The sequence below is a fragment of the Lemur catta genome, unplaced genomic scaffold, assembly GCF_020740605.2.
Source record: "Lemur catta isolate mLemCat1 unplaced genomic scaffold, mLemCat1.pri scaffold_187_ctg1, whole genome shotgun sequence".
In the NCBI taxonomy this organism is placed as follows: domain Eukaryota; kingdom Metazoa; phylum Chordata; class Mammalia; order Primates; family Lemuridae; genus Lemur; species Lemur catta.
In genome coordinates this window covers 2,409-24,505 of record NW_025423804.1, presented here as the reverse complement: position 1 = coordinate 24,505, position 22,097 = coordinate 2,409, and the positions used below count along the sequence as shown (strand labels likewise).

Genomic DNA, 22,097 nt, shown 5'->3' with positions numbered 1-22,097 from the left:
AAAAAAAAAAAAAAAAAAAAGAAAGAAAGAAAGAGAGAAAGAAAAGAAAAAAAAATTACAGGAAAACACATTGAGTTTACACTGATAATCCAAGTTCAAACTGAGAACTGAGAGTTTTTTTACATTACTTTACCGATTTCACCTCTTCCTCTCACACCCAGATTCCCAGTCCCCAAAGACACCAACAGCATTTCTTCTTTGCAGGATCCCACAGAATAATCGTAGCCATGCACCATAGAACCGTGGACTGGTTCCTACTGCATGAAGTAGGAAAGGCGAGGAAGGAACCTTCTATTGTTCCGGCTCCACTGTGAAAATGTAAGAGCTGCCGTCCGCCGAAGCCAGTCTGCTCATGTCCAAGGAGCTCTGAGCCACGTCACACTCCTTTGGAATATTTCCCTGAGCCTTCATGTGGGCTCCTGACGTCTGTAGAATCTGACAAGTCACACATTGTCCTCCCGTTTGTGTCCTCCGTGCTTTGAATAGATGTGCTATTGAGTGTTTGAATTTTGTTGTCATTGGTGTATGTGTTTGTGGCAAAGTGTTGAGTGTTTGGTGTGTATGTAGCAGCTAGAGAGCGAGGCTCTGAAGGCTACTGGGCAGCAGGAGGGCGCGGGGTCGGGTGGGGGGCGCTGGGCCGGGAGGGCCGCGTAGCAGCTGGGCCTCTCGAGGCGTCCGGGGACGGCCGCTGCCGTCTAGGGCCATAGCACCCTGAACGTGCCCGATCTCGTCTGGTCTGGGAAGCTAAGCAGGGTCGGGGGCCCGGTTAGTACTTGGATGGGAGACCGCCTGGGAATACCGGGTGCTGTAGGCTTTTGCTTCTTCTTTTGTCCCGCCCGCCGGGGGGTCGGGGGTGGGGGGGCCCCCCGCCTTCTGCGCCCGCCCCCACTTTCGCCCTCGGGCCCCGGCCCCTCCCCCCCCCTCGGCGCGACCCGGTGCCCCCGCCCGGGGCTTCCTCCCCTCTCCCCCGCTGCAGCACCACCGCCAGGTGGCGGCAGCGGCAGAGCGTCCCAGGCGTTCCGTTGGGCCGGCAGCGGAGCCCCAACCCTGGGCCCCACACCGGGCCGGGGCCGGGCGGCGGGATCCCTAAGTGCCGCCGGGTCTCCTCTCCCCCGGACCCCGCACCCGCCGCCCCGCACTCCGGGACATCGCGTACACCCGGCGCGGGACAGCCCACGGCGGCAAACCGTGTCCTGGGCCCCCGGACACCCGGCCCACCGTGCACTTTCTCTCCGCCGCACACCCGGGCCTCGGGCCCGGGCCTCACGCCGGGCGGGCTCCTCGCCGCCGACGGGGCTCCGAGAGACACACCGGCGCGCCGCACAGGGCGAGTCGCTGGCCCCCTGGGCAGAGAGGACACACAACAGCACACGGAGCGCACGCACCCAAACCCAGACCACCCACCGGCCCCTGGACCCCTGGCTACACACCCCAAACCCCACCCCACCGGGCCACAGGATAGCCGGCTCCGGCCCCCCGCGCAGCCCCCCCGCCCCCGCGCGGGGGCTGCTGCCACACGCAGGCCCTGAGGGGAATCGGGGCAGAACGGTCCTCCCCAGACGGGGGTGGGGTGGCGGGGTGGGGGGGGACACTGCAGATCTTCAGGACCTCCGGGTGACGGACCAGCGGCAGGCGCGGCCCTGCCTCCTCCTCCCGGCCCCGCCCCAAAGCCCCTCCCCACCGTGCCCTCGCGTGGGCCGGCGGAGGGCCCTCTCTCGCGCACTCTCCGGCTCCGGCCCTCCGCTCCCACGCGTGGAAGCCTGTCCCTGCGCGCGTGCCCGTGGGTCTGCTCCTCGGGGTGTGGGACGGCGGTGCGTCCGTGGTTTGGGTGGGGGTGGGAGGGCGCGCGCGCGAGACCCGTCAGGCTCCGCCTGGCCCCCCACCCCCACCCCGATAAGGGCAGGTGGGCTAGCGAAGGGCCAGGGCGGCGGGAGGGACCCGACTGCGCAGGGAGGGACGCGTCGCAGCAGATCGGCCTCTTGAGGCGTCCGGGGGCGGCCGCCCTCGTCTACGGCCAGACCGCCCTGAACGCGCCCGATCTCGTCTCACCTCGGAAGCTAAGCAGGGTCGGGCCCGGTTAGGACTTGGATGGGAGACCGCCTGGGAATCCCGGGTGCCCTAGGCTTTTTGCTCTGCTTCTTTTTCTGTCCCGCCCCCCTGGGCTGGGAAGGGGAGGGGGGGGCCTTCGCCCTCCGCGCCCGGCCCGGCTCCGCCCCCGGCCGGCCCGGACCCTGCCCCGTGGCCCCTGGAGACAGGGTCAGATTGGAGATGTGGAGGCTCAGTCCCCGAGGCTGTCGCCCCTCACACACCTGCCGCAGGTCCGGGCCTCCGGAACTTCTGACCGACCGGCTCTGAATTCAGGACACAGTCTAAAGTTGTCCAAGGAGATGACCACGTTACCACCCTAGGACAGGAAAAATTGGACCCTATCCACATATGCAGAAGAAGAGAATCTAAACAGCTGGCTATTCGTTCACGGTAACATAATTCAGGAATCCAGAGGCGAAGACATCTAGAAACACTTTTCAAACGTCTAAATCTTTAGAACATATTCTGAAGGATTAAGAAGTAGAAGCATTCTTTGGACAGTCACGAGCAAGACCAGGGTGTCGATAGGAAATCCTTCTGTTCGATACTGCAAGAGACGCTCCAAAAACATACTACAACAAGGGAAAACACTAACAATATATGGGAAAGGAAAATCACCTTTCTTCATTTTCCTCACCTCCTACGGTTCTCAAAAGAGAATGTTTGCCCCTATGCGCGGGAGACCTGTAGAAATCCTAGGTGAGTCCAGCAAGATAGCTCTAGATGAAATCAACATTCGATCGATAGTTTCGATATTTCTTATTTCCTCGCAAATACACAATAATGAATGCAATTCTTGAAAAGGATAACATTCAAAGTCACAGAAAATCCACACAGCACCTACGGGGCAAAGGTGCCAACTTAGATGGAAAACCTAGCAAAAACGTACATGATGGCTCCAATCGATGGAGAGGCTATCCCGCAGTCCTCCATAGACGGACACAGAGTCCCCAAACTAATCATTTCCCCCACATTAATAAATAATCCCATTTAAACAGGGTTTATAACTAGAAACTTACAATCTGCTTCTTTCTCTTTTTCTTTTAATTTGGGAAAGGGATATGTTAAAGAATGATGATCATGATCATGATTATCATTATGATTATTATATTAAATCGAATTAACCGTACCAAAACCCCACCACTCACCTTATAAAAATGGGAGTTGATGCATATGTGGGAAGCCGCTGTGTATCTTTGTCTCAAGGCGTGGAACCACAAAAACGCTTCTCCCAAACAAATCCCATCTCGACTGTCATCCTTTTCCTTGCTTTTCCTTTGAAAGTTTTTGCTCTCTGTTATAGGACTATCTCATTGAGGTAGTTTGTTAATTTCACAGTTTATAGAATAGATGTGGAACCATTCTGGATTCCTTCTGGGCAACTTGTGTGCCAGGGGAAACCTTCTGTTTGGAGAATACTCCTCGCTTACACAGGAAGCTGCAGTTCATCAGCGCTGCTAGAGAATGGCACTGCACGAATCAGTCGAAGCATCTTTATGCGATCTTTGACTAGGTCCGTGTACAAGGGGCTCCCGTGAGGATTACCCTAGATGCTTCCTGGTCACATGTGCCCTATCTTCTCTCTGGTACGTGCTACTCAGAGAATATGCTTGCTCCTGAATTATGCCAGTGTTTATTCATTTCCATTTAGGCTACAGTGTTTTCCAAATGGTCCTATAATTTCGCCTCCCATATCAGCAGGGTGTGTGCAAGAGTTTTCCTCAAAGCCAACACAGTGATCAGTTTCTTAAGTTTCCTCAATCTGGTGAGTTGGAAACTATATCTGGCTTCATTTTTTATTCTGCATTTCCTTGACCAATAATGAGGACACGGGGCCAAAGGCGTATTAAGCGTATTAAACGTAGATATTCTGTAACAGTCATATTTTGCCAATTATATGGGCTACAGATACCTTGTCCTGTTTGAAGCTTGTTTTTGACCCTCTTCATGATATCTTTGGAAACTTTTTATTATGGAAAATTTGAAATAGAAACAAAATCGGAAAGAATAGTAGAATACTCTCTCACTACCCTGACTCAAGAAATCACCAACCCCTGGCCAGATCTTGTTTCTTTTATACCCCTCCTACCTTAAGTTCATGATCCCCTTAATAATATCCCTCCAACGATAAAAAGTCAATATGTTTCTATCAAAGGTAGAGGCTTTCTTCCCTTTTTCAGGGTACTCACAGCCACATTATTCCATGTAAAAATTTCACCGTGTTAGAGATAACAGCAAGTACTCAATGTTTGCGTTTCCCTGAGACACACACGCTCATTTCAGTTTCTTTGAATCCAGTCCAAATACAGTCCATACCTTGTGAGGGGTTGAGATGTCTTTTGAAAGAGTGTCCATACATCGCGACTAGTCGGGGGCAGCCCCGGTTGTCACCATTTCCCTTTGTTTCCTACCGCTGTCCGCAGTGACCCGAGCTATTTTTGCATTGTGAGGGGTTTCATCGTGGATTTAAACGTATTGAACGTGTTTCAATATCTTGCAATTATTAGACTTGCTGGCGATCAAACCGTCCTGTGTTTGGCAAACGGGAGTCTACTCATTCTGGTTCCTGTGTCTTTTGACGTGACCCTCGTCCTGTTGGATATGGTAGCATCCGTGCTTCCCAGTATGAGAAGCGTGCGTTTCCCGCCCCAGACCTCAAGTCAGCGTATGTCTCCAGTAAGTCTTAGGACCGTTTAATAACGATGGTTGGCGGAGACCACAATCTAGATGCTGGTGAAATGCACTAGTGTCGTGTTCGCACCTATGTCTCAGCACTTTCCGTGGAAAAACTTAAAAAAAAAAAAAAAAAAGAAAGAAAGAAAGAGAGAAAGAAAAGAAAAAAAAATTACAGGAAAACACATTGAGTTTACACTGATAATCCAAGTTCAAACTGAGAACTGAGAGTTTTTTTACATTACTTTACCGATTTCACCTCTTCCTCTCACACCCAGATTCCCAGTCCCCAAAGACACCAACAGCATTTCTTCTTTGCAGGATCCCACAGAATAATCGTAGCCATGCACCATAGAACCGTGGACTGGTTCCTACTGCATGAAGTAGGAAAGGCGAGGAAGGAACCTTCTATTGTTCCGGCTCCACTGTGAAAATGTAAGAGCTGCCGTCCGCCGAAGCCAGTCTGCTCATGTCCAAGGAGCTCTGAGCCACGTCACACTCCTTTGGAATATTTCCCTGAGCCTTCATGTGGGCTCCTGACGTCTGTAGAATCTGACAAGTCACACATTGTCCTCCCGTTTGTGTCCTCCGTGCTTTGAATAGATGTGCTATTGAGTGTTTGAATTTTGTTGTCATTGGTGTATGTGTTTGTGGCAAAGTGTTGAGTGTTTGGTGTGTATGTAGCAGCTAGAGAGCGAGGCTCTGAAGGCTACTGGGCAGCAGGAGGGCGCGGGGGTCGGGTGTGGGGGGCGCTGGGCGGGAGGGCCGCGTAGCAGCTGGGCCTCTCGAGGCGTCCGGGGACGGCCGCTGCCGTCTAGGGCCATAGCACCCTGAACGTGCCCGATCTCGTCTGGTCTGGGAAGCTAAGCAGGGTCGGGGGCCCGGTTAGTACTTGGATGGGAGACCGCCTGGGAATACCGGGTGCTGTAGGCTTTTGCTTCTTCTTTTTGTCCCGCCCGCCGGGGGGTCGGGGGTGGGGGGGCCCCCCGCCTTCTGCGCCCCGCCCCCCACTTTCGCCCTCGGGCCCCGGCCCCTCCCCCCCCCCTCGGCGCGACCCGGTGCCCCCCGCCCGGGGCTTCCTCCCCCTCTCCCCCCGCTGCAGCACCACCGCCAGGTGGCGGGCAGCGGCAGAGCGTCCCAGGCGTTCCGTTGGGCCGGCAGCGGAGCCCCAACCCTGGGCCCCCACACCGGGCCGGGGCCGGGCGGCGGGATCCCTAAGTGCCGCCGGGTCTCCTCTCCCCCCGGACCCCGCACCCGCCGCCCCCGCACTCCGGGACATCGCGTACACCCGGCGCGGGACAGCCCACGGCGGCAAACCGTGTCCTGGGCCCCCGGACACCCGGCCCACCGTGCACTTTCTCTCCGCCGCACACCCGGGCCTCGGGCCCGGGCCTCACGCCGGGCGGGCTCCTCGCCGCCGACGGGGCTCCGAGAGACACCACCGGCGCGCCGCACAGGGCGAGTCGCTGGCCCCCTGGGCAGAGAGGACACACAACAGCACACGGAGCGCACGCACCCAAACCCAGACCACCCACCCGGCCCCTGGACCCCTGGCTACACACCCCAAACCCCACCCCACCGGGCCACAGGATAGCCGGCTCCGGCCCCCCGCGCAGCCCCCCGCCCCCGCGCGGGGGCTGCTGCCACACGCAGGCCCTGAGGGGAATCGGGGCAGAACGGTCCTCCCCCAGACGGGGGTGGGGTGGCGGGGTGGGGGGGGGACACTGCAGATCTTCAGGACCTCCGGGTGACGGACCAGCGCGCAAGGCGCGGCCCCTGCCTCCTCCTCCCGGCCCCGCCCCAAAGCCCCTCCCCACCGTGCCCTCGCGTGGGCCGGCGGAGGGCCCTCTCTCGCGCACATCTCCGGCTCCGGCCCTCCGCTCCCACGCGTGGAAGCCTGTCCCTGCGCGCGTGCCCGTGGGTCTGCTCCTCGGGGTGTGGGACGGCGGTGCGTCCGTGGTTTGGGTGGGGGTGGGAGGGCGCGCGCGCGAGACCCGTCAGGCTCCGCCTGGCCCCCCCCACCCCCCACCCCGATAAGGGCAGGTGGGCTAGCGAAGGGCCAGGGCGGCGGGAGGGACCCGACTGCGCAGGGAGGGACGCGTCGCAGCAGATCGGCCTCTTGAGGCGTCCGGGGGCGGCCGCCCTCGTCTACGGCCAGACCGCCCTGAACGCGCCCGATCTCGTCTCACCTCGGAAGCTAAGCAGGGTCGGGCCCGGTTAGGACTTGGATGGGAGACCGCCTGGGAATCCCGGGTGCCCTAGGCTTTTTGCTCTGCTTCTTTTTCTGTCCCGCCCCAGGGGAGGGGGGGGCCCTTCGCCCTCCGCGCCCGGCCCGGCTCCGCCCCCGGCCGGCCCGGACCCTGCCCCGTGGCCCCTGGAGACAGGGTCAGATTGGAGATGTGGAGGCTCAGTCCCCGAGGCTGTCGCCCCTCACACACCTGCCGCAGGTCCGGGCCTCCGGAACTTCTGACCGACCGGCTCTGAATTCAGGACACAGTCTAAAGTTGTCCAAGGAGATGACCACGTTACCACCCTAGGACAGGAAAAATTGGACCCTATCCACATATGCAGAAGAAGAGAATCTAAACAGCTGGCTATTCGTTCACGGTAACATAATTCAGGAATCCAGAGGCGAAGACATCTAGAAACACTTTTCAAACGTCTAAATCTTTAGAACATATTCTGAAGGATTAAGAAGTAGAAGCATTCTTTGGACAGTCACGAGCAAGACCAGGGTGTCGATAGGAAATCCTTCTGTTCGATACTGCAAGAGACGCTCCAAAAACATACTACAACAAGGGAAAACACTAACAATATATGGGAAAGGAAAATCACCTTTCTTCATTTTCCTCACCTCCTACGGTTCTCAAAAGAGAATGTTTGCCCCTATGCGCGGGAGACCTGTAGAAATCCTAGGTGAGTCCAGCAAGATAGCTCTAGATGAAATCAACATTCGATCGATAGTTTCGATATTTCTTATTTCCTCGCAAATACACAATAATGAATGCAATTCTTGAAAAGGATAACATTCAAAGTCTCAGAAAATCCACACAGCACCTACGGGGCAAAGGTGCCAACTTAGACGGAAAACCTAGCAAAAACGTACATGATGGCTCCAATCGATGGAGAGGCTATCCCGCAGTCCTCGATAGACGGACACAGAGTCCCCAAACTAATCATTTCCCCACATAATAAATAATCCCATTTAAACAGGGTTTATAACTAGAAACTTACAATCTGCTTCTTTCTCTTTTTCTTTTAATTTGGGAAAGGGATATGTTAAAGAATGATGATCATGATCATGATTATCATTATGATTATTATATTAAATCGAATTAACCGTACCAAAACCCCACCACTCACCTTATAAAAATGGGAGTTGATGCATATGTGGGAAGCCGCTGTGTATCTTTGTCTCAAGGCGTGGAACCACAAAAACGCTTCTCCCAAACAAATCCCATCTCGACTGTCATCCTTTTCCTTGCTTTTCCTTTGAAAGTTTTTGCTCTCTGTTATAGGACTATCTCATTGAGGTAGTTTGTTAATTTCACAGTTTATAGAATAGATGTGGAACCATCTGGATTCCTTCTGGGCAACTTGTGTGCCAGGGGAAACCTTCTGTTTGGAGAATACTCCTCGCTTACACAGGAAGCTGCAGTTCATCAGCGCTGCTAGAGAATGGCACTGCACGAATCAGTCGAAGCATCTTTATGCGATCTTTGACTAGGTCCGTGTACAAGGGGCTCCCGTGAGGATTACCCTAGATGCTTCCTGGTCACATGTGCCCTATCTTCTCTCTGGTACGTGCTACTCAGAGAATATGCTTGCTCCTGAATTATGCCAGTGTTTATTCATTTCCATTTAGGCTACAGTGTTTTCCAAATGGTCCTATAATTTCGCCTCCCATATCAGCAGGGTGTGTGCAAGAGTTTTCCTCAAAGCCAACACAGTGATCAGTTTCTTAAGTTTCCTCAATCTGGTGAGTTGGAAACTATATCTGGCTTCATTTTTTATTCTGCATTTCCTTGACCAATAATGAGGACACGGGGCCAAAGGCGTATTAAGCGTATTAAACGTAGATATTCTGTAACAGTCATATTTTGCCAATTATATGGGCTACAGATACCTTGTCCTGTTTGAAGCTTGTTTTTGACCCTCTTCATGATATCTTTGGAAACTTTTTATTATGGAAAATTTGAAATAGAAACAAAATCGGAAAGAATAGTAGAATACTCTCTCACTACCCTGACTCAAGAAATCACCAACCCCTGGCCAGATCTTGTTTCTTTTATACCCCTCCTACCTTAAGTTCATGATCCCCTTAATAATATCCCTCCAACGATAAAAAGTCAATATGTTTCTATCAAAGGTAGAGGCTTTCTTCCCTTTTTCAGGGTACTCACAGCCACATTATTCCATGTAAAAATTTCACCGTGTTAGAGATAACAGCAAGTACTCAATGTTTGCGTTTCCCTGAGACACACACGCTCATTTCAGTTTCTTTGAATCCAGTCCAAATACAGTCCATACCTTGTGAGGGGTTGAGATGTCTTTTGAAAGAGTGTCCATACATCGCGACTAGTCGGGGGCAGCCCCGGTTGTCACCATTTCCCTTTGTTTCCTACCGCTGTCCGCAGTGACCCGAGCTATTTTTGCATTGTGAGGGGTTTCATCGTGGATTTAAACGTATTGAACGTGTTTCAATATCTTGCAATTATTAGACTTGCTGGCGATCAAACCGTCCTGTGTTTGGCAAACGGGAGTCTACTCATTCTGGTTCCTGTGTCTTTTGACGTGACCCTCGTCCTGTTGGATATGGTAGCATCCGTGCTTCCCAGTATGAGAAGCGTGCGTTTCCCGCCCCAGACCTCAAGTCAGCGTATGTCTCCAGTAAGTCTTAGGACCGTTTAATAACGATGGTTGGCGGAGACCACAATCTAGATGCTGGTGAAATGCACTAGTGTCGTGTTCGCACCTATGTCTCAGCACTTTCCGTGGAAAAACTTAAAAAAAAAAAAAAAAAAAGAAAGAAAGAAAGAGAGAAAGAAAAGAAAAAAAAATTACAGGAAAACACATTGAGTTTACACTGATAATCCAAGTTCAAACTGAGAACTGAGAGTTTTTTTACATTACTTTACCGATTTCACCTCTTCCTCTCACACCCAGATTCCCAGTCCCCAAAGACACCAACAGCATTTCTTCTTTGCAGGATCCCACAGAATAATCGTAGCCATGCACCATAGAACCGTGGACTGGTTCCTACTGCATGAAGTAGGAAAGGCGAGGAAGGAACCTTCTATTGTTCCGGCTCCACTGTGAAAATGTAAGAGCTGCCGTCCGCCGAAGCCAGTCTGCTCATGTCCAAGGAGCTCTGAGCCACGTCACACTCCTTTGGAATATTTCCCTGAGCCTTCATGTGGGCTCCTGACGTCTGTAGAATCTGACAAGTCACACATTGTCCTCCCGTTTGTGTCCTCCGTGCTTTGAATAGATGTGCTATTGAGTGTTTGAATTTTGTTGTCATTGGTGTATGTGTTTGTGGCAAAGTGTTGAGTGTTTGGTGTGTATGTAGCAGCTAGAGAGCGAGGCTCTGAAGGCTACTGGGCAGCAGGAGGGCGCGGGGTCGGGTGGGGGGCGCTGGGCCGGGAGGGCCGCGTAGCAGCTGGGCCTCTCGAGGCGTCCGGGGACGGCCGCTGCCGTCTAGGGCCATAGCACCCTGAACGTGCCCGATCTCGTCTGGTCTGGGAAGCTAAGCAGGGTCGGGGGCCCGGTTAGTACTTGGATGGGAGACCGCCTGGGAATACCGGGTGCTGTAGGCTTTTGCTTCTTCTTTTGTCCCGCCCGCCGGGGGGTCGGGGGTGGGGGGGCCCCCCGCCTTCTGCGCCCGCCCCCACTTTCGCCCTCGGGCCCCGGCCCCTCCCCCCCCTCGGCGCGACCCGGTGCCCCCGCCCGGGGCTTCCTCCCCTCTCCCCCGCTGCAGCACCACCGCCAGGTGGCGGCAGCGGCAGAGCGTCCCAGGCGTTCCGTTGGGCCGGCAGCGGAGCCCCAACCCTGGGCCCCACACCGGGCCGGGGGCCGGGCGGCGGGATCCCTAAGTGCCGCCGGGTCTCCTCTCCCCCGGACCCCGCACCCGCCGCCCCGCACTCCGGGACATCGCGTACACCCGGCGCGGGACAGCCCACGGCGGCAAACCGTGTCCTGGGCCCCCGGACACCCGGCCCACCGTGCACTTTCTCTCCGCCGCACACCCGGGCCTCGGGCCCGGGCCTCACGCCGGGCGGGCTCCTCGCCGCCGACGGGGCTCCGAGAGACACACCGGCGCGCCGCACAGGGCGAGTCGCTGGCCCCCTGGGCAGAGAGGACACACAACAGCACACGGAGCGCACGCACCCAAACCCAGACCACCCACCGGCCCCTGGACCCCTGGCTACACACCCCAAACCCCACCCCACCGGGCCACAGGATAGCCGGCTCCGGCCCCCCGCGCAGCCCCCCGCCCCCGCGCGGGGGCTGCTGCCACACGCAGGCCCTGAGGGGAATCGGGGCAGAACGGTCCTCCCCAGACGGGGGTGGGGTGGCGGGGTGGGGGGGGGACACTGCAGATCTTCAGGACCTCCGGGTGACGGACCAGCGGCAGGCGCGGCCCTGCCTCCTCCTCCCGGCCCCGCCCCAAAGCCCCTCCCCACCGTGCCCTCGCGTGGGCCGGCGGAGGGCCCTCTCTCGCGCACTCTCCGGCTCCGGCCCTCCGCTCCCACGCGTGGAAGCCTGTCCCTGCGCGCGTGCCCGTGGGTCTGCTCCTCGGGGTGTGGGACGGCGGTGCGTCCGTGGTTTGGGTGGGGGTGGGAGGGCGCGCGCGCGAGACCCGTCAGGCTCCGCCTGGCCCCCCACCCCCACCCCGATAAGGGCAGGTGGGCTAGCGAAGGGCCAGGGCGGCGGGAGGGACCCGACTGCGCAGGGAGGGACGCGTCGCAGCAGATCGGCCTCTTGAGGCGTCCGGGGGCGGCCGCCCTCGTCTACGGCCAGACCGCCCTGAACGCGCCCGATCTCGTCTCACCTCGGAAGCTAAGCAGGGTCGGGCCCGGTTAGGACTTGGATGGGAGACCGCCTGGGAATCCCGGGTGCCCTAGGCTTTTTGCTCTGCTTCTTTTTCTGTCCCGCCCCCCTGGGCTGGGAAGGGGAGGGGGGGGCCTTCGCCCTCCGCGCCCGGCCCGGCTCCGCCCCCGGCCGGCCCGGACCCTGCCCCGTGGCCCCTGGAGACAGGGTCAGATTGGAGATGTGGAGGCTCAGTCCCCGAGGCTGTCGCCCCTCACACACCTGCCGCAGGTCCGGGCCTCCGGAACTTCTGACCGACCGGCTCTGAATTCAGGACACAGTCTAAAGTTGTCCAAGGAGATGACCACGTTACCACCCTAGGACAGGAAAAATTGGACCCTATCCACATATGCAGAAGAAGAGAATCTAAACAGCTGGCTATTCGTTCACGGTAACATAATTCAGGAATCCAGAGGCGAAGACATCTAGAAACACTTTTCAAACGTCTAAATCTTTAGAACATATTCTGAAGGATTAAGAAGTAGAAGCATTCTTTGGACAGTCACGAGCAAGACCAGGGTGTCGATAGGAAATCCTTCTGTTCGATACTGCAAGAGACGCTCCAAAAACATACTACAACAAGGGAAAACACTAACAATATATGGGAAAGGAAAATCACCTTTCTTCATTTTCCTCACCTCCTACGGTTCTCAAAAGAGAATGTTTGCCCCTATGCGCGGGAGACCTGTAGAAATCCTAGGTGAGTCCAGCAAGATAGCTCTAGATGAAATCAACATTCGATCGATAGTTTCGATATTTCTTATTTCCTCGCAAATACACAATAATGAATGCAATTCTTGAAAAGGATAACATTCAAAGTCTCAGAAAATCCACACAGCACCTACGGGGCAAAGGTGCCAACTTAGACGGAAAACCTAGCAAAAACGTACATGATGGCTCCAATCGATGGAGAGGCTATCCCGCAGTCCTCGATAGACGGACACAGAGTCCCCAAACTAATCATTTCCCCCACATTAATAAATAATCCCATTTAAACAGGGTTTATAACTAGAAACTTACAATCTGCTTCTTTCTCTTTTTCTTTTAATTTGGGAAAGGGATATGTTAAAGAATGATGATCATGATCATGATTATCATTATGATTATTATATTAAATCGAATTAACCGTACCAAAACCCCACCACTCACCTTATAAAAATGGGAGTTGATGCATATGTGGGAAGCCGCTGTGTATCTTTGTCTCAAGGCGTGGAACCACAAAAACGCTTCTCCCAAACAAATCCCATCTCGACTGTCATCCTTTTCCTTGCTTTTCCTTTGAAAGTTTTTGCTCTCTGTTATAGGACTATCTCATTGAGGTAGTTTGTTAATTTCACAGTTTATAGAATAGATGTGGAACCATTCTGGATTCCTTCTGGGCAACTTGTGTGCCAGGGGAAACCTTCTGTTTGGAGAATACTCCTCGCTTACACAGGAAGCTGCAGTTCATCAGCGCTGCTAGAGAATGGCACTGCACGAATCAGTCGAAGCATCTTTATGCGATCTTTGACTAGGTCCGTGTACAAGGGGCTCCCGTGAGGATTACCCTAGATGCTTCCTGGTCACATGTGCCCTATCTTCTCTCTGGTACGTGCTACTCAGAGAATATGCTTGCTCCTGAATTATGCCAGTGTTTATTCATTTCCATTTAGGCTACAGTGTTTTCCAAATGGTCCTATAATTTCGCCTCCCATATCAGCAGGGTGTGTGCAAGAGTTTTCCTCAAAGCCAACACAGTGATCAGTTTCTTAAGTTTCCTCAATCTGGTGAGTTGGAAACTATATCTGGCTTCATTTTTTATTCTGCATTTCCTTGACCAATAATGAGGACACGGGGCCAAAGGCGTATTAAGCGTATTAAACGTAGATATTCTGTAACAGTCATATTTTGCCAATTATATGGGCTACAGATACCTTGTCCTGTTTGAAGCTTGTTTTTGACCCTCTTCATGATATCTTTGGAAACTTTTTATTATGGAAAATTTGAAATAGAAACAAAATCGGAAAGAATAGTAGAATACTCTCTCACTACCCTGACTCAAGAAATCACCAACCCCTGGCCAGATCTTGTTTCTTTTATACCCCTCCTACCTTAAGTTCATGATCCCCTTAATAATATCCCTCCAACGATAAAAAGTCAATATGTTTCTATCAAAGGTAGAGGCTTTCTTCCCTTTTTCAGGGTACTCACAGCCACATTATTCCATGTAAAAATTTCACCGTGTTAGAGATAACAGCAAGTACTCAATGTTTGCGTTTCCCTGAGACACACACGCTCATTTCAGTTTCTTTGAATCCAGTCCAAATACAGTCCATACCTTGTGAGGGGTTGAGATGTCTTTTGAAAGAGTGTCCATACATCGCGACTAGTCGGGGGCAGCCCCGGTTGTCACCATTTCCCTTTGTTTCCTACCGCTGTCCGCAGTGACCCGAGCTATTTTTGCATTGTGAGGGGTTTCATCGTGGATTTAAACGTATTGAACGTGTTTCAATATCTTGCAATTATTAGACTTGCTGGCGATCAAACCGTCCTGTGTTTGGCAAACGGGAGTCTACTCATTCTGGTTCCTGTGTCTTTTGACGTGACCCTCGTCCTGTTGGATATGGTAGCATCCGTGCTTCCCAGTATGAGAAGCGTGCGTTTCCCGCCCCAGACCTCAAGTCAGCGTATGTCTCCAGTAAGTCTTAGGACCGTTTAATAACGATGGTTGGCGGAGACCACAATCTAGATGCTGGTGAAATGCACTAGTGTCGTGTTCGCACCTATGTCTCAGCACTTTCCGTGGAAAAACTTAAAAAAAAAAAAAAAAAAAGAAAGAAAGAAAGAGAGAAAGAAAAGAAAAAAAAATTACAGGAAAACACATTGAGTTTACACTGATAATCCAAGTTCAAACTGAGAACTGAGAGTTTTTTTACATTACTTTACCGATTTCACCTCTTCCTCTCACACCCAGATTCCCAGTCCCCAAAGACACCAACAGCATTTCTTCTTTGCAGGATCCCACAGAATAATCGTAGCCATGCACCATAGAACCGTGGACTGGTTCCTACTGCATGAAGTAGGAAAGGCGAGGAAGGAACCTTCTATTGTTCCGGCTCCACTGTGAAAATGTAAGAGCTGCCGTCCGCCGAAGCCAGTCTGCTCATGTCCAAGGAGCTCTGAGCCACGTCACACTCCTTTGGAATATTTCCCTGAGCCTTCATGTGGGCTCCTGACGTCTGTAGAATCTGACAAGTCACACATTGTCCTCCCGTTTGTGTCCTCCGTGCTTTGAATAGATGTGCTATTGAGTGTTTGAATTTTGTTGTCATTGGTGTATGTGTTTGTGGCAAAGTGTTGAGTGTTTGGTGTGTATGTAGCAGCTAGAGAGCGAGGCTCTGAAGGCTACTGGGCAGCAGGAGGGCGCGGGGTCGGGTGGGGGGCGCTGGGCCGGGAGGGCCGCGTAGCAGCTGGGCCTCTCGAGGCGTCCGGGGACGGCCGCTGCCGTCTAGGGCCATAGCACCCTGAACGTGCCCGATCTCGTCTGGTCTGGGAAGCTAAGCAGGGTCGGGGGCCCGGTTAGTACTTGGATGGGAGACCGCCTGGGAATACCGGGTGCTGTAGGCTTTTGCTTCTTCTTTTGTCCCGCCCGCCGGGGGGTCGGGGGTGGGGGGGCCCCCCGCCTTCTGCGCCCGCCCCCACTTTCGCCCTCGGGCCCCGGCCCCTCCCCCCCCTCGGCGCGACCCGGTGCCCCCGCCCGGGGCTTCCTCCCCTCTCCCCCGCTGCAGCACCACCGCCAGGTGGCGGCAGCGGCAGAGCGTCCCAGGCGTTCCGTTGGGCCGGCAGCGGAGCCCCAACCCTGGGCCCCACACCGGGCCGGGGCCGGGCGGCGGGATCCCTAAGTGCCGCCGGGTCTCCTCTCCCCCGGACCCCGCACCCGCCGCCCCGCACTCCGGGACATCGCGTACACCCGGCGCGGGACAGCCCACGGCGGCAAACCGTGTCCTGGGCCCCCGGACACCCGGCCCACCGTGCACTTTCTCTCCGCCGCACACCCGGGCCTCGGGCCCGGGCCTCACGCCGGGCGGGCTCCTCGCCGCCGACGGGGCTCCGAGAGACACACCGGCGCGCCGCACAGGGCGAGTCGCTGGCCCCCTGGGCAGAGAGGACACACAACAGCACACGGAGCGCACGCACCCAAACCCAGACCACCCACCGGCCCCTGGACCCCTGGCTACACACCCCAAACCCCACCCCACCGGGCCACAGGATAGCCGGCTCCGGCCCCCCGCGCAGCCCCCCGCCCCCGCGCGGGGGCTGCTGCCACACGCAGGCCCTGAGGGGAATCGGGGCAGAACGGTCCTCCCCAGACGGGGGTGGGGTGGCGGGGTGGGGGGGGACACTGCAGATCTTCAGGACCTCCGGGTGACGGACCAGCGGCAGGCGCGGCCCTGCCTCCTCCTCCCGGCCCCGCCCCAAAGCCCCTCCCCACCGTGCCCTCGCGTGGGCCGGCGGAGGGCCCTCTCTCGCGCACTCTCCGGCTCCGGCCCTCCGCTCCCACGCGTGGAAGCCTGTCCCTGCGCGCGTGCCCGTGGGTCTGCTCCTCGGGGTGTGGGACGGCGGTGCGTCCGTGGTTTGGGTGGGGGTGGGAGGGCGCGCGCGCGAGACCCGTCAGGCTCCGCCTGGCCCCCCACCCCCACCCCGATAAGGGCAGGTGGGCTAGCGAAGGGCCAGGGCGGCGGGAGGGACCCGACTGCGCAGGGAGGGACGCGTCGCAGCAGATCGGCCTCTTGAGGCGTCCGGGGGCGGCCGCCCTCGTCTACGGCCAGACCGCCCTGAACGCGCCCGATCTCGTCTCACCTCGGAAGCTAAGCAGGGTCGGGCCCGGTTAGGACTTGGATGGGAGACCGCCTGGGAATCCCGGGTGCCCTAGGCTTTTTGCTCTGCTTCTTTTTCTGTCCCGCCCCCCTGGGCTGGGAAGGGGAGGGGGGGGCCTTCGCCCTCCGCGCCCGGCCCGGCTCCGCCCCCGGCCGGCCCGGACCCTGCCCCGTGGCCCCTGGAGACAGGGTCAGATTGGAGATGTGGAGGCTCAGTCCCCGAGGCTGTCGCCCCTCACACACCTGCCGCAGGTCCGGGCCTCCGGAACTTCTGACCGACCGGCTCTGAATTCAGGACACAGTCTAAAGTTGTCCAAGGAGATGACCACGTTACCACCCTAGGACAGGAAAAATTGGACCCTATCCACATATGCAGAAGAAGAGAATCTAAACAGCTGGCTATTCGTTCACGGTAACATAATTCAGGAATCCAGAGGCGAAGACATCTAGAAACACTTTTCAAACGTCTAAATCTTTAGAACATATTCTGAAGGATTAAGAAGTAGAAGCATTCTTTGGACAGTCACGAGCAAGACCAGGGTGTCGATAGGAAATCCTTCTGTTCGATACTGCAAGAGACGCTCCAAAAACATACTACAACAAGGGAAAACACTAACAATATATGGGAAAGGAAAATCACCTTTCTTCATTTTCCTCACCTCCTACGGTTCTCAAAAGAGAATGTTTGCCCCTATGCGCGGGAGACCTGTAGAAATCCTAGGTGAGTCCAGCAAGATAGCTCTAGATGAAATCAACATTCGATCGATAGTTTCGATATTTCTTATTTCCTCGCAAATACACAATAATGAATGCAATTCTTGAAAAGGATAACATTCAAAGTCTCAGAAAATCCACACAGCACCTACGGGGCAAAGGTGCCAACTTAGACGGAAAACCTAGCAAAAACGTACATGATGGCTCCAATCGATGGAGAGGCTATCCCGCAGTCCTCGATAGACGGACACAGAGTCCCCAAACTAATCATTTCCCCCACATTAATAAATAATCCCATTTAAACAGGGTTTATAACTAGAAACTTACAATCTGCTTCTTTCTCTTTTTCTTTTAATTTGGGAAAGGGATATGTTAAAGAATGATGATCATGATCATGATTATCATTATGATTATTATATTAAATCGAATTAACCGTACCAAAACCCCACCACTCACCTTATAAAAATGGGAGTTGATGCATATGTGGGAAGCCGCTGTGTATCTTTGTCTCAAGGCGTGGAACCACAAAAACGCTTCTCCCAAACAAATCCCATCTCGACTGTCATCCTTTTCCTTGCTTTTCCTTTGAAAGTTTTTGCTCTCTGTTATAGGACTATCTCATTGAGGTAGTTTGTTAATTTCACAGTTTATAGAATAGATGTGGAACCATTCTGGATTCCTTCTGGGCAACTTGTGTGCCAGGGGAAACCTTCTGTTTGGAGAATACTCCTCGCTTACACAGGAAGCTGCAGTTCATCAGCGCTGCTAGAGAATGGCACTGCACGAATCAGTCGAAGCATCTTTATGCGATCTTTGACTAGGTCCGTGTACAAGGGGCTCCCGTGAGGATTACCCTAGATGCTTCCTGGTCACATGTGCCCTATCTTCTCTCTGGTACGTGCTACTCAGAGAATATGCTTGCTCCTGAATTATGCCAGTGTTTATTCATTTCCATTTAGGCTACAGTGTTTTCCAAATGGTCCTATAATTTCGCCTCCCATATCAGCAGGGTGTGTGCAAGAGTTTTCCTCAAAGCCAACACAGTGATCAGTTTCTTAAGTTTCCTCAATCTGGTGAGTTGGAAACTATATCTGGCTTCATTTTTTATTCTGCATTTCCTTGACCAATAATGAGGACACGGGGCCAAAGGCGTATTAAGCGTATTAAACGTAGATATTCTGTAACAGTCATATTTTGCCAATTATATGGGCTACAGATACCTTGTCCTGTTTGAAGCTTGTTTTTGACCCTCTTCATGATATCTTTGGAAACTTTTTATTATGGAAAATTTGAAATAGAAACAAAATCGGAAAGAATAGTAGAATACTCTCTCACTACCCTGACTCAAGAAATCACCAACCCCTGGCCAGATCTTGTTTCTTTTATACCCCTCCTACCTTAAGTTCATGATCCCCTTAATAATATCCCTCCAACGATAAAAAGTCAATATGTTTCTATCAAAGGTAGAGGCTTTCTTCCCTTTTTCAGGGTACTCACAGCCACATTATTCCATGTAAAAATTTCACCGTGTTAGAGATAACAGCAAGTACTCAATGTTTGCGTTTCCCTGAGACACACACGCTCATTTCAGTTTCTTTGAATCCAGTCCAAATACAGTCCATACCTTGTGAGGGGTTGAGATGTCTTTTGAAAGAGTGTCCATACATCGCGACTAGTCGGGGGCAGCCCCGGTTGTCACCATTTCCCTTTGTTTCCTACCGCTGTCCGCAGTGACCCGAGCTATTTTTGCATTGTGAGGGGTTTCATCGTGGATTTAAACGTATTGAACGTGTTTCAATATCTTGCAATTATTAGACTTGCTGGCGATCAAACCGTCCTGTGTTTGGCAAACGGGAGTCTACTCATTCTGGTTCCTGTGTCTTTTGACGTGACCCTCGTCCTGTTGGATATGGTAGCATCCGTGCTTCCCAGTATGAGAAGCGTGCGTTTCCCGCCCCAGACCTCAAGTCAGCGTATGTCTCCAGTAAGTCTTAGGACCGTTTAATAACGATGGTTGGCGGAGACCACAATCTAGATGCTGGTGAAATGCACTAGTGTCGTGTTCGCACCTATGTCTCAGCACTTTCCGTGGAAAAACTTAAAAAAAAAAAAAAAAAAAGAAAGAAAGAAAGAGAGAAAGAAAAGAAAAAAAAATTACAGGAAAACACATTGAGTTTACACTGATAATCCAAGTTCAAACTGAGAACTGAGAGTTTTTTTACATTACTTTACCGATTTCACCTCTTCCTCTCACACCCAGATTCCCAGTCCCCAAAGACACCAACAGCATTTCTTCTTTGCAGGATCCCACAGAATAATCGTAGCCATGCACCATAGAACCGTGGACTGGTTCCTACTGCATGAAGTAGGAAAGGCGAGGAAGGAACCTTCTATTGTTCCGGCTCCACTGTGAAAATGTAAGAGCTGCCGTCCGCCGAAGCCAGTCTGCTCATGTCCAAGGAGCTCTGAGCCACGTCACACTCCTTTGGAATATTTCCCTGAGCCTTCATGTGGGCTCCTGACGTCTGTAGAATCTGACAAGTCACACATTGTCCTCCCGTTTGTGTCCTCCGTGCTTTGAATAGATGTGCTATTGAGTGTTTGAATTTTGTTGTCATTGGTGTATGTGTTTGTGGCAAAGTGTTGAGTGTTTGGTGTGTATGTAGCAGCTAGAGAGCGAGGCTCTGAAGGCTACTGGGCAGCAGGAGGGCGCGGGGTCGGGTGGGGGGCGCTGGGCCGGGAGGGCCGCGTAGCAGCTGGGCCTCTCGAGGCGTCCGGGGACGGCCGCTGCCGTCTAGGGCCATAGCACCCTGAACGTGCCCGATCTCGTCTGGTCTGGGAAGCTAAGCAGGGTCGGGGGCCCGGTTAGTACTTGGATGGGAGACCGCCTGGGAATACCGGGTGCTGTAGGCTTTTGCTTCTTCTTTTGTCCCGCCCGCCGGGGGGTCGGGGGTGGGGGGGCCCCCCGCCTTCTGCGCCCGCCCCCACTTTCGCCCTCGGGCCCCGGCCCCTCCCCCCCCTCGGCGCGACCCGGTGCCCCCGCCCGGGGCTTCCTCCCCTCTCCCCCGCTGCAGCACCACCGCCAGGTGGCGGCAGCGGCAGAGCGTCCCAGGCGTTCCGTTGGGCCGGCAGCGGAGCCCCAACCCTGGGCCCCACACCGGGCCGGGGCCGGGCGGCGGGATCCCTAAGTGCCGCCGGGTCTCCTCTCCCCCGGACCCCGCACCCGCCGCCCCGCACTCCGGGACATCGCGTACACCCGGCGCGGGACAGCCCACGGCGGCAAACCGTGTCCTGGGCCCCCGGACACCCGGCCCACCGTGCACTTTCTCTCCGCCGCACACCCGGGCCTCGGGCCCGGGCCTCACGCCGGGCGGGCTCCTCGCCGCCGACGGGGCTCCGAGAGACACACCGGCGCGCCGCACAGGGCGAGTCGCTGGCCCCCTGGGCAGAGAGGACACACAACAGCACACGGAGCGCACGCACCCAAACCCAGACCACCCACCGGCCCCTGGACCCCTGGCTACACACCCCAAACCCCACCCCACCGGGCCACAGGATAGCCGGCTCCGGCCCCCCGCGCAGCCCCCCGCCCCCGCGCGGGGGCTGCTGCCACACGCAGGCCCTGAGGGGAATCGGGGCAGAACGGTCCTCCCCAGACGGGGGTGGGGTGGCGGGGTGGGGGGGGACACTGCAGATCTTCAGGACCTCCGGGTGACGGACCAGCGGCAGGCGCGGCCCTGCCTCCTCCTCCCGGCCCCGCCCCAAAGCCCCTCCCCACCGTGCCCTCGCGTGGGCCGGCGGAGGGCCCTCTCTCGCGCACTCTCCGGCTCCGGCCCTCCGCTCCCACGCGTGGAAGCCTGTCCCTGCGCGCGTGCCCGTGGGTCTGCTCCTCGGGGTGTGGGACGGCGGTGCGTCCGTGGTTTGGGTGGGGGTGGGAGGGCGCGCGCGCGAGACCCGTCAGGCTCCGCCTGGCCCCCCACCCCCACCCCGATAAGGGCAGGTGGGCTAGCGAAGGGCCAGGGCGGCGGGAGGGACCCGACTGCGCAGGGAGGGACGCGTCGCAGCAGATCGGCCTCTTGAGGCGTCCGGGGGCGGCCGCCCTCGTCTACGGCCAGACCGCCCTGAACGCGCCCGATCTCGTCTCACCTCGGAAGCTAAGCAGGGTCGGGCCCGGTTAGGACTTGGATGGGAGACCGCCTGGGAATCCCGGGTGCCCTAGGCTTTTTGCTCTGCTTCTTTTTCTGTCCCGCCCCCCTGGGCTGGGAAGGGGAGGGGGGGGCCTTCGCCCTCCGCGCCCGGCCCGGCTCCGCCCCCGGCCGGCCCGGACCCTGCCCCGTGGCCCCTGGAGACAGGGTCAGATTGGAGATGTGGAGGCTCAGTCCCCGAGGCTGTCGCCCCTCACACACCTGCCGCAGGTCCGGGCCTCCGGAACTTCTGACCGACCGGCTCTGAATTCAGGACACAGTCTAAAGTTGTCCAAGGAGATGACCACGTTACCACCCTAGGACAGGAAAAATTGGACCCTATCCACATATGCAGAAGAAGAGAATCTAAACAGCTGGCTATTCGTTCACGGTAACATAATTCAGGAATCCAGAGGCGAAGACATCTAGAAACACTTTTCAAACGTCTAAATCTTTAGAACATATTCTGAAGGATTAAGAAGTAGAAGCA

At 55.3% G+C, this 22,097-nt stretch overlaps 10 pseudogenes; all 10 read left to right on the top strand.

Annotated features, from left to right (window-relative positions):
• The first annotated feature begins 693 nt into the window (after window positions 1-693).
• LOC123629632 lies at window positions 694-814 on the top strand (annotated as a pseudogene).
• A 1,192-nt stretch (window positions 815-2,006) lies between these two features.
• LOC123629639 lies at window positions 2,007-2,125 on the top strand (annotated as a pseudogene).
• A 3,448-nt stretch (window positions 2,126-5,573) lies between these two features.
• LOC123629631 lies at window positions 5,574-5,694 on the top strand (annotated as a pseudogene).
• Window positions 5,695-6,907: 1,213 nt separating this feature from the next.
• Window positions 6,908-7,026, top strand: LOC123629638 (annotated as a pseudogene).
• A 3,433-nt stretch (window positions 7,027-10,459) lies between these two features.
• Window positions 10,460-10,580, top strand: LOC123629630 (annotated as a pseudogene).
• A 1,192-nt stretch (window positions 10,581-11,772) lies between these two features.
• Window positions 11,773-11,891, top strand: LOC123629637 (annotated as a pseudogene).
• Window positions 11,892-15,338: 3,447 nt separating this feature from the next.
• LOC123629629 lies at window positions 15,339-15,459 on the top strand (annotated as a pseudogene).
• A 1,190-nt stretch (window positions 15,460-16,649) lies between these two features.
• On the top strand, window positions 16,650-16,768 carry LOC123629636 (annotated as a pseudogene).
• A 3,447-nt stretch (window positions 16,769-20,215) lies between these two features.
• LOC123629628 lies at window positions 20,216-20,336 on the top strand (annotated as a pseudogene).
• Window positions 20,337-21,526: 1,190 nt separating this feature from the next.
• On the top strand, window positions 21,527-21,645 carry LOC123629624 (annotated as a pseudogene).
• The last annotated feature ends 452 nt before the right edge of the window (window positions 21,646-22,097 follow it).